This window comes from Tenrec ecaudatus, chromosome 6, assembly GCF_050624435.1.
Source record: "Tenrec ecaudatus isolate mTenEca1 chromosome 6, mTenEca1.hap1, whole genome shotgun sequence".
In the NCBI taxonomy this organism is placed as follows: Eukaryota; Metazoa; Chordata; class Mammalia; order Afrosoricida; family Tenrecidae; genus Tenrec; species Tenrec ecaudatus.
This window is the reverse complement of record NC_134535.1, coordinates 121,695,906-121,709,151: the sequence shown is the minus strand read 5'-3', so window position 1 is coordinate 121,709,151 and position 13,246 is coordinate 121,695,906.

The window sequence follows — 13,246 nt, the reverse complement described above, 5'->3', positions numbered from 1 at the left end:
CAAATACTCAGGAAGATGGATACTATGAAAAGGGATATGGCACAAGAATTAGAATAAGCCTTATTAGCAGCCTTTGATATGCAGATGGATAACTCTTAGTTGCTCAAAGTGAGGAGGCCTGGAAGCACTCGCTGATGAAGTTCAAGGACTGCAGCCTTCAGTATGGAATGCAACACAATGTGAAGAAAACAAAAATCATCACAACTGGACCATAGGTAACATCCTGATATAAGTAGGAAGATTGAAATTGTCAACTATTTCATTTTGCTTATACCCACAATCAGTGCTCATGGAAGCAGTAGGCAAGAAGCCAAACAGCATCTTATTTTAGGTCAATCTGTTTCACAAGTCCTCTTTAACATATGGAAAAGCAAAGATAGTATTTTGAGGAATAAGGTGGTTCTGCCCCAAGCCACGATATTTTCAATGACCTCATTTGCATGCGAAAGTTAGAGATTGAATAAGGAAGCTCAAGGAGGAATGGATGCATTTGATTTTTTTCCCAACAGTTTTATCGGCATATGGTTCACATAGCACATACTTCAAGAGTTCAGTCACATTAAGAAGATTTGTACAATCATAACCACAATCAATTTTAGAACATTTTCTTCATTCTTTAACTTATCATTATTATCTCCCCAGTTTATCATTATTATTTCTCCACTACCCCAACCTTCCCTGCCAATACTCCTAAGAAACCATTAATCCAAAGTTAGCACTAGGAGTTAATTTGTATTAATTAGTATTGACCTCCAAGCAAATCATTTCTACAAATCAAAACATCCCCACATTCCATGTAGCTTAACTGTGCTGAATTCTACTATCTCCTTCTTTCCTCACTAGTTTGGTAGTAGAAATAATGAAACCTGTACCTGTATTTGTGTCCAAAGATTTCAACCACTGTAGAAGCTTGTTGAGGAAGAAAGCAACTAAGTGCTACCTCTGCTGGCTTTATGCTTCTGCTTTGAGACTAAGAGATGCTGCTGATACTCATAAATGATCTTCAGTGTGGTCGAGTCAGAAGAGAGTTGAAGTTCATGTGACATATGACGTTGTACACGACCCCACACAAAGCATTCACTGGTGGCAGGATATTGTCACTTGCTTTCACACAATGTGTCATGTGTGCCAGTCAGGAGTCACAGAAGACTAAAACATGAAATTTGAAGGACATGTAGTGGATCAGTGCAAACCTAAGTTTGAGCAGTTACTCTAGGACTTGAAAAAAAAGTGGTCACCTTCAGTACCTCATGAGCTTAGAAAATAACTAACATCAAAAGTTTCAAAAATTAAAATACAGATTCAGTAGTTAGTAACAGTTTTTCCTATTATGAATCAGGGTAGATCACAATTGTTATCTATAAGGGAACTTTAAAAAGTTGGTGTAAAATGGAATGAAAAGATAATAGAATGCTTTCATTTTAAAGCCCTGTTCTAAATGATAATAGATACATATGAAAATATACATAAATTTTGTCCTATATATTTCATAAACATACTAAGTATATCCCAATGGCATCATATAGTGTATTAAATATATTTATTTGAATAACAAATAAATTTATAAATCATAAATTTGTGGAGAACTTCTACATCAATAAGTCAGACTGAAAACTCATCAGAAAAAAGACAAGACAATTCAAGATTTAGGATAACATAATAACCAATAACATTATTAATTTCATTATACAATGGGGGAATCTAAATGAATAATGAGTCCTAAATAAACTGATTTGAATAACAGTTTCTACAGCTTTCTTGTTTATCTTTAACTTGCCTGAGGAAATAAACTTTTAATTAATAAAATTAGGCAGCAGCAGAAATACAAAAGCTTAAAATGCTGAATGGGATTGAGTGTAGCCTATTAAAGAATACAAATCAAAATCATCATTGTCAGTAATTGTAACCACAACAGTTCCAACATTCTTTTAAAGTTAGTATTAATTTAATTCAATGAGCAGCAATACGATTGATCTAACTCTAGAAATAGGTGCTAAATAGAAACAAAATCATGTTTTTCATACAAACCACAATGACCCAAAGTTTCCTGAAGTGCAGATACTTGTTACAACATATGTATTTATAGTAACAATCTATGGGGGTAAGTGAAAAAATACTGCTACAAAATCATAGAAATATTTTTTTAATTAAAATTCTGAGGCTATTGTTTAGCCATTTATGCTCCATCTAGGTCTATATACTTCTTTTATTGAAAATACCCTCATGGAACTAAGAGAATTTTATTTAAAATAAATTCATGTATGCATGAACTAGCAGTCGAATGCTTAACACATTGTACTACCAGGCCTCTAGATTTGTGTGCAGTGATAGGCAATTGTGCTTTCATTTACATTCCTTTGTTGGATAATGAAATTCAAAATGATGTTGTTGGTCATTATGTTTTCCTGTATTATTTTACTGCCTTGTTACCATGTTTCTGTTGGGTTTCTGTCTTATTTATATGTAGGGAGTTATCTGCAAATTTATAAATCTTCTATTAAAATATATTTTACAAATTTACACTTTGTTCTCTTTTCATTCTCCTAATTGTGGACTTTAAAATATTTTTTCATATAGCTTGTCCACATTTATGATAGCACTATATAAGTTTTATGCTGGTTATAGTTTTGTCATTCATGTTTTGAATTACAATCCCTCTGAAATTCATTTTTGTGTATAATGAAAAATATCATTATAAGCAATGTTTAAATTTGTATATCCCGTTGATCTAATATCACTTATGGAAACATCTGGCCTTTCTGCTTCTGCTTAGCTCTAGGACAATTTCTGAATTCTACTCTTTGTCTCACTATTTTGGATAGGCCATCAGGTTACATCAGTACCTGGAAAGGACATCTTGTTTGGGAAAGTAGCAAGGCAGCACAAAGGAAGACAGTCAAGGAGTTCACATGACCACAACAATAGGTTCAAACTAAACCCATGGAGAGGACAGCGCAGGAGCCTACAGCTGTTTGTTCCATTATATACAAGGCCTCTGCAGATTGGAATCCATTCGATGGTACCTACCCAAACAACAAAGTATTTCCTACTGATCACTTTTTCTATCCATACCACACTATGTTTGCTATAACTTGTTCATAAGACTTTGATTTCATAGTTGTAAATCTTTAGCTTTGTTAATTTTATTATCTAAATTACTCTTTGCTCTTCAAATTTCCAAGATCCTAATATAAAATATATTTGCATATGTACATGTCTTTCTCTAGACCTCTATAATTGCTCTTTGCACCCACGGATATGTCGGTCCCATTGTTTTCTCCTCCAATTGTTCATCCAGTCTATCTCATTTAGACAGACCTGCAGAGATAATAACATGCACAAAAACAAGACAGAGCAAAAACAAGCAACAATATACAAAACAACAACAACAAGCCAATGACAAAACAAAAAGCAACAAGAAAGAAAATCTTGTAGTTAGTTCAATGATTGTTTGTTGGCCTTTAGGAGTGTGTTCCAGTCCAGTCTGCTGGGGCACCACACACAGACCCCAAAGGCCACCTTCAGCATTCCCTGCGGACCTTGCCACTCCATTCTCTTGCTGTTCTGTTGCACCTCTTAGTGTATTGCCTCAGTGTGGCGGGATCCAATCAGGTTTAATTCCCACACTGTGTCTCTGGTGTTGTCCCCTGCAGGGTTATAGGTCAGTGAGGGGTGTCATGTCTCATAGTGGGGCCGGCCATGTGGTCCTCTCTGTCGCCTGGCTGCTCTAATTAGGAACAATGTCCTCATGGACTGGTGGGCCAGGATGTGCTCCACTCTCTCCTCCTCCCCCTTCATCTGCTCCCGTGTGCTCAGATCAGATTATGTCCTTCTCCTGGAGCTGTAGATTCAGTTTCGTCCTTTGAAATAAATTCTTCTGAGTGGACGGGCAGGTGTCCACTTAGTAGTTGGGGTTGGGGCCAGTCCCCCAGACCTCTCCACTGGTTCCCTACTCTATGCCGGGATGTTGCATTCACATCTTGAAGCACATGGTTCAAGTCTGGTCCCTCTTTCCCTGTGGAGATAGAGTGCCCTCCCTTTGGGTGGGTTACTGTTCTGTGCCCCTGCTACCGTTTTTTTTTTTAATTTTTATTTCCTTTCCCCACCTCATTTTTAGTTGACTATCATGTGTATCCCTGTATTTGGTCTGGTGCCTGCCATATTAACTGGTTCTCACCCCAGGAATGTTTGTATACTGTAGTTTTTCCCTATACACCTTTTGCATTTTTTTTAAAGCTTACCTCAGCAGCCTTTGAATTCTTTCCATCTTTAAGTTAATGCTATCTTGATGTCTGTTTTCTCTTTTTTTGCCCTCTGGTTGAGGTTGTTCTATGTGGTGGTCTCTTATTTATGTTGGTAAGTGTTGTTCTTCTGCCCATAATGGGTCGGCAAGGATCTTTTGTAGGGCTGGGTTTCTTCTAATGTGTTCTTTGACTTTTTCTTGTCTGGGAAGACTCTTCTTTCTCCATCTCTCCTGATCAATAATTTGGCTGGGTAGAATATTCTTGGGTTTGCATTGTTTTCCTTCAATTTTTGGAATATGTTATTCCACTCTGTCCTCTTCCTTACAGTTTCTGCTGATAGGTCTGAGCATATTCTTATTTGGGAACCTTTATATGTGAATGCTTATTTTCCCTAGGTGATCTCATGATTTTCTCCTTTTCCTCAAAGTTGGATAATTTAACTATTATGTGCCATGGGATTTCTTCTTTGGAATCACTCTGGCTGGCGTTCTTTCAGCCTTCTGAATGATTGCCTGATTTTCATTCATTAAGCGGGGGAAGTTTTCCTCAAAGAATTCTCTCACTATTGTTGCAGATGACTTCTTTGTTGTGTCTTCCTCTGGTAAGCCAATAATTCTAATGTTGTTCTGCTTCATAGCATCGGACATATCTCTTAAGTTTCCTTCAGCTTCTCTGATTATCTCAATAGGTTATTGTTCGAATTTGTTAAGGTCTACTTGGCTGTCCTCCAAGTCATTGATGTGGTTCTCTGCTTCCTCCAGTCAATTGTTGAGGTTCGTGTTTCTGCTACTGATTTTTGTTATCTCCTCCCTAAGCTTCTGTACTTCCCTTCGGTGTATATCCTTTATCTCCTGTATCATTTCATCCTTTTTCTGTATTGTATCCGTCATATCCTGTATGACTCCAAGCATCTTTCTGAACATTTCTTTCTGTGACTGCTCAATGTCTGCTTCTCCTATGCATGTCACTATGTTCAGGACATCTTCTGCCATTGCTTTTTGTTGAAAAACTTTCTCTGAGTTATTGCACCCAGTGACGTCACCTAGGAAGATTCTCTCTGGCCACAGTGCATTTTTCATGAAAGCAGAACTTTGCTTTGTGTGATTTAAGAGAACAGCATGAAATTTTGTTTCCTGTTATAATGGTCTGGGTATTTTAGAGAAACAAATCCACAGAAACTCATGCATAAGAGAGAGTTTTATATAAAGGGTAAGTGCACATCAAGTAAACCCCCAACCCAGTGCTGCCTAAGCCCATAAGTCCAACATAAGGCCATATGTGTGACACTAATCCACAAAGTCCTCCTCCATCTCACAAAACACACACTATGATGCCAGCTGCAGGAGGAAAGCCAAGTCAGTGAACATATGAGCATCTCAGTGCTTGCAGGGGTCACCACACGGCTGGTCCAGCATCCAGGGGTGCATCAGGGTAAGTCCATGTGGCTTCGCCTTGGGGATGTCTTACAAGAAATGAGCCTTTTCAGCTGAAGCAGGGAACTGGCTAAAGCAGCTGTACCTGATCCAACCTCACAAAACAAGAGGCCCGAGAACTAGAAAGGCGAAGATCACTGAGCCATTTATCCTTCTGCCCTTCAATTAACCCCACATGTGTTTATTGGCCAGGTTAGCACAATAAACTACCTCACCTGCTCAGAAAAAGTGCTGCAGAAATTGTCGTTATGTTGAAAATAGCTTACAAAGACAGCACTACGGGAAACATTCAAGTGTACAAATGGTTTCTCATTTCAAAAAAAAGTGAAATGTCGATAACAAATCTCATTCTGGATGTCTATCCACATCCTGAAAAGATGACAATTTCAGCTCATAGTTCATTTGGAGTTCATTCCACCAGGTCAATGTTAATCAAACTTGCTTTTGAGAGGTTTTGAAAAGATAGCTAACATTGTTTGACAAGAAAGGCCTGATTTGTGATATATGAAGGTCTGGTTTTCCACCATGACAATGTACCTGCTAATGGAGCCATCTCAGTGCACCAGTTTTTGACAAAAAATAGCATGCCTCTCTTGTCCCAGGTACCTTTCTCACTGGACCTTGCTCTGTGCAGCTACTTTTTGCTTCTGTGGATAAAGAGAAGCATGAAAGAACAGTGATTTGATGATGTAAAAGTGGTGAAGGGAAAACATGGAAGGTGCTGTCAGCCATCCAAACAGATGTGTTTGAAAAATGTTTCTAAGAAAGAAATCAAAGATTTGACAAATATATTAAGTGTAATAGAAAGAACATGGAAGGTGATAAGGTTGTTTTGTAAAAACAATTCTAAGTACATAGCTTTGAAAAACATCTGGGTTTTTATGGTGAGTATCCTCTTCTAAGCCAAATATAATGATATGAAACAATGATATCCTATTAATTTCATGAATTCCACACTGTAGGAATAATTTATCCCCAAGTGAAAAAACCTCAAATAATCTAATCAATGTTAAATGGGGTGACACACAGGTAAAAGTGATAACATAATGACAAGATACCAGAAGACTTGCCTTTTAATAAAGCATTCAACTAAATATAATAAACAATATGAGTCTAAGTAGAAATTAAAATTCCAAAGTTCAAAGTAGTCTTAAAATTACACATTGAAATTAGCCTTAAAGAAGCAATACAATTTAAAGCAAAATTATCTGTCAGTTATTACCTGAAGTATTCTGCACATACCTTCACTGTATGGGAAATTTGGGTTATCTTGAACTTCTGTTTAGGAACTACTTTTTTCTTCTAGGTCTTCCATATCTTGTAGTTATGGAGAGGCTATATAAAACTTCCATCCATAGGGAAGCCAGAGCAGATGATCCCCTCAGAACCAGTGGTGTCACTGGCGATACTGGGAGGGCATAGTGAGGGTGGGTTGGAAAAGAGGAACCTATTTCAAGGATCTATATGTTACCTCCTCCCTGGGGGACATACAACAGAAAAGTGGGGGAAGGACGATGTGGGACAGAGCAAGATATGACAAAATATTAATTTATAAATTATCAGGGGTTCATGAGGGAGAGAAGGGTAGGAAGGGAAGGGGAAAATGAGGACCTGATTCCAGGGGCTTGTGTGGAGAGCAAATATTTTGAGAATGATGAGGGCAATGAATGTACAAATGTGCTTTACACAATTGATGTATGTATGAATTGTGATGGGAGGTGTATGAGCCCCTAATAAAATGGTTAAAAAAAACAAAAACGTCTATCCATATTATAATATCACAATGATGAATGACTTCAATAGAGGTTAAATTTATAATTATTATTTGCTATAACTTTAAATAACAAAGTGAACTATGTTAAATAAAAGGAGTTCCATAAAATGTAAGTTATTTCAAGTATTTAATCTTTTAGTAAATTATCTATAACCCAATATTCTCTCTCAGAATGTGCTCTCAAGTTTCCTTTATGTGGAAGTAATGATATTATTAGAGCTAATGAGGTTCATTGAGAAGTGAAAGTTTCTTCTTTTAAATAATTGAATATTTGGATGTGTAAGATGTTTTCTACACATTGGATTCTGACTCTGGACCCTTCATTTGGATGACACAGACCTTCATATTTTTACTGAACAGCTTGCACCACCACTTGAGACAATTCCTCAAAGTTACATGAGTTTCTTTGGGACTAGAAGCAAATCACAGAACCCAAGAATATGAGGTAATAAGCTCAAGGGAGAAATAAAGGGAAATTGAAACTGAATAGTATGGAATATTTTTACATGTGGGACAACATTTATCTCCAATTCCCTGGTACTACACAAATAATTAAAATTTTTAAAAGAGATTATTCCTATGTCCATACATCAGTTCACTGACAACTAAAGACACTGTTCTATGACTCTCAACTCAGCTCCAACATTCACCCAAGTGAAGACAAGTGTTTCTGTCCCTGGACTGATATAGCAATGGGTCAGTGGGTGGAGAATGGGCTGAGCTCTTCAGACATTCTTTCTCCTTCCATTCACAGGCATTTGATCTTGAAATGCAACTGTCTCTTCCATTGGCCTATACCCCCTGGAAACCACAGAAGGCAACCTTGAGACAGGGAATTGACCAAAAACAAAAAACCAGCAAGCAATTTAGGATATGAAAACTGGAATTTTTGTTTGTTTTTTTTTCCCTCAATGTTTGCTTGCTTTGGTCTTATTTAGTGTTGTTGCTTTGTTTACATGCCCACTTTTCTTTTTACCACTATTGTGTGTGTGAAAAAATATTTGATAGATAAAATTATTTGTGTGTACCTTTTTTCTCTGGTAAAGAGAAAGGTGATATGCAATGGGAGGGAAGTCAACACAACATGGCCAAGGTAACTAAAGGCACTGGGAAGTACAGGAGGAAAAGGAAACCTACAATAAAAGTTATCATAACTCCGTTAACTGTCAAAAATGCACAATTCACCAATAATTAGCAACCAAGACTTTGTTAGTGGTTACCTAAGTAAATATGTATGCTATGTAGGTGTAGGAGGAGTATATACATATGCATAAAGAAAATAGGTGGAGGCTTTTGTACACACATACTTGTATGCAATGCTTACATGTCCATAGAGAACACAGGAGCACAGCTAGGAAAATTATTTAAGCAAAGCCAAACATCTGAAAGAACTGAGTTACTTGGCTGGACACCTCAGGATCATAGTCTCTGAGCACATCTATGTCAATTGTCATGACATAGTTAAAGAAGGTAATGTTCTATAATCTCCTCCCAGGGGGACAAACAAGGGGAAAGTGGGTAAAGGGCAACAGGGGATGATGTAAAACATGAATATAATAATCTATAACTTATCCAGACTTTGTGAGGGAGGGACGGTAGGGGAGTAAGGGGTAAGAAATGGGGAGCTGATATCAGGGACTCAAGTAGGAAGAGAATGTTTTGAAAATGATGATGGAAGCATATGTGCAAATGTGCTTGACACACTGGATGAATGTATGGATTGTGATAAGAGATGTAAGAGCCCCTAATAAACGTATTTAATTACAAATAAATTTTAAACAGAAAGGTAATGTTTTGTTTTTAAATCATTTTATTGGGGGCTCATACAACTCTTTTTTTTCATTTTTATTTTTTTTATTTATTTTTTTTGTTAACTATTCTTTTTTTTAATTTTTTTATTTTAACATTTATTGGGGCTGATACAATTCTTTTCACAGTTCATACATATACATACATCAATTGTATAAAGCACATCTGTACAGTCTTTGCCCTAATCATTTTTTTCTCTTTTCTTCTTTTACATTTTATTAGGGACTCAAACAACTCTTACCACAATCCATACATATACATACATCAATTGTATAAAGCACATCCATACATTCCCTGCCCCAATCATTCTCAAGGCATTTGCTCTCCACTTAAGCCCCTTGCATCAGGTCCTCTTTTTTCCCCCCCCTCCCTCCCCATTCCCCCCTACCTCATATGCCCTTGGTAATTTATACCTCGTTATTTTGCCATATCTTGCCCTATCCGGAGTCTCCCTTCCCCCCTTCTCTGCTGTCCCTCTCTCAGGGAAGAGGTCACATGTGGATCCTTGTAATCAGTTCCCCCTTTCCAACCCACTCACCCTCCACTCTCCCAGCATCGTCCCTCACACCCTTGGTCCTGAAGGTATCATCCACCCTGGATTCCCTGTACCTCCAACCCTCATATGTACCAGTGTACAGCCTCTGTCCTATCCAGCCCATTGGCCGACACTTGGGCCTTGGGTCTCCACTCTGCACTTCCCCTTTCATTTAATATGATATATATATACATATATACACCTACATATATACATATACACATATATACACATACATACACACACTTTTATCTTTTTTTTTTTTGCATGATGCCTTATACATGGTCCCTTGGGCACCTCGTGATCGCACTGGCCGGTGTGCTTCTTCCATGTGGGCTTATTTGCTTCTGAGCTAGATGGCCGCTTGTTCACCTTCAAGCCTTTAAGACCCCAGACACTATCTCTTTTGATAGCCGGGCACCATCAGCTTTCTTCACCACATTTGCTTATGCACCCATTTGTCTTCAGCGATCCTATCATGGAGGTGTGCAGTCAATGATATGATTTTTTGTTCTTTGATGCCTGGTAACTGATCCCTTTGGGACCGCTCGATCACACAGGCTGGTGTGTTCTTCCATGTGGACTTTGTTGCTTCTGAGCTAGATGGCCGCTTGTTTATCTTCAAGCCTTTAAGACCCCAGTCACTATCTCTTTTGATAGCCGGGCACCATCAGCTTTCTTCACCACATTTACTTGTTCACCCACTTTGGCTCCAGCCGTTGTGTCGGGAGAGTGAGCATCATAGAGTTCCAATTTAATAAAAGAAGGTATTCATGCATTGAGGGAGTGTTTGAGTAGAGGCCCAAGGTCCTTCCACCACCTTAATACTTGACCTATAAATATAGACACATAGATCTATTTCCCCATCCTCCTATATCTATTTGCATGTACATGTCTTTGTCTAGACCTCCATGAATGCCCTTTGACTCCTAGCTCTTTCCTCCATCTCCCTTGACCTTCCTTCTGCCCTACTACCATGCTTCATCGCCACCTGGGCTAGAGTATACCTCTTCTCTAAGCAACCTTACCCTTGATCATTTCCCACCAGGCCTGCCACTCCCCCTTCTCTACCATTTGGGGTCCCATGTTTTTCCCTTGTCCCTGGGTTTGTTAACACCACTTCCTTACCCCCCCTACCCCCCCACCCCAACTCCCCCCGGAACTGTCGGTCCCGTTGTTTTTCATCCAGATAGTTCATCCAGCCTGTCCTATTCAGACAGACCTGTGGAGTCACTAACATGCACGAAAACTAGACAGAGGAACACAAAGCAACAGTATACAACCAGACAACAAAACAACCAAAACAAACCACTGAAAAAGAACAGAACAAAACAGTTCACAAGAGAAAAGCTTGTAGTTAGTTCAGGGATCGTTTGCTGGCCCTTAGGAGCGTTTTCCAGTCCAGTCTGTTGGGGCACCACGCCCTGGCCCCAAAGTCCACTTTCAGCATTCCCTGGGGACCTTGCCACTCCATTCCCTTGCTGTTCCGCTGTACTCCCCCAGTGATTTGCCTTGGTGTGGTGGGATCAGGTCAGGTACAATTCCCACACTATGTCTCCGGTGCTGTCCCCTGTATCGCCCTTAGTCACTGAGGGGCATCATGTCTCATAGTAGGGCCAGCCATGTTGTTCTCTCTGTGCATTTTTATTTTTTTTAAACAATTTATTAGGGGCTCATACAACTCTTATCACAGTCCATACATATACATACATCAATTGTATAAAGCACATCTGTACATTCTTTACCCTAATCATTTTCTTTTTTTTTCTCCTCTTTTCTTTTTTTACATTTTATTAGGGACTCATACAACTCTTATCACAATCCATACATACACATACATCAATTGTATAAAGCACATCCATACATTCCCTGCCCCAATCAATCTCAAATCATTTGCTCTCCACTTAAGCCCTTTACATCAGGTCCTCTTTTTTTTCCCCTCTCTCCCCGCTCCCCCCTCCCTCATGTGCCCTTGGTAATTTATACATCGTTATTTTGTCATATCTTGCCCTATCCGGAGTCTCCCTTCCCCCCTTTCTCTGCCGTCCCTCTCCCAGGGAGGAAGTGAGAAAGGTAATGTTTTATGTGATGTTTAATGAACAGCTTTCAAAACATGCAAACGCCCTCTAAGATGTAACCATTGAGCTCTCATTGTCTGATATACAAAGAAATACTGGAAATCAAAGATACAAGGAGGAAATTTTTCTATAAGAATAATGGCCCTCAGGAAGCACAACTTTCTCTATCTGAGACTAGAAGACTAGATGTTAATCAGCAACTACTTCTGCCTGCCCTAACGAGGAACACAACAAAGGTTTCTTCTAGAATGGGAGAATAATGAAGATAGAGCAAAATGAAACTCAAACAAAGAGACTTACTGGACTGAGCTAAATTAAAGGAAACCCTCAGACTCTCAACCAAAGTCACTCGTAGAGGTCTGCATTCAGTCAGATAATAGATTGGCTTATACAATAAACAATAACACTTTTGACTAGGCTTCTTAGAACAATCAATGATAGGGACCAACAGGTAATATTTGCTTAAAGGAAATATGAAAAATTATGGAAAGACAGGAAAACTGAAAAAATTAGAAGACAGTGAAAATTCAAGAATGCTAATACGTTAAGGAATTAGCAGTCAGAACCTGGAATAATGTGTGTATTGATTGTTTAATAGAGAACTAATTTTATGTCTTAAACTTCATCAAAAGCACAATAAAATGTACAGAGTCTATGCACATACCTTTTGACACAGAAATGACAAACCCAAAGATTTCTCCTTATATCTTACATATGAAAATTTGTTTTAGATGTGTACTCATTTCAGTATTTTTACATTAATACAATTCCTGTCAAAATCTAAATCTGCATTGAAATAAAACTATTAAGTAAATTTTTGTACAGTCGTTTTATGTAATACATGCAGTTCCTAACAAAAATAGGTGGCTTATGAATTGACATGGAGCAATATACAAGATCAGTGTTTAATTAAAAAATAAATGGCTAGCCTATTGCCTATGATTATGAAGTGTTTGCTTTAAGTGGTATCATGTACAGTAATGCACTTTCCTAGAATACCTCTGGAATAAAAACCAAGAAAATTGAATGCTGATAAAAAAGGAGAACAAGTGACTAGAGCCAATAATTGAAAGGAGAACATGTATTCACAGATCTTGATTTCTGACTTTTTTATCTCTGTGAATATATTTCTTACCCAACTACAAAATCTAATTATATTATTAATATGTTAAGAATTAAGATTGCAGATAGACATTGGGCCTTGACTCAAGTACTCCGTTAGCACAAGAACACTTTCTTCTAACAACCCAGCATTTTGTGATGCGCAACTTCCTGACACAATCACTGAAGGAAAAATGGGTGCATAAGTAAATGTGGTGAAGAAAGTTGATGGTGCCCGGCTTTGGTCTTAAAGGCTTAAAGAAAACAAGCGG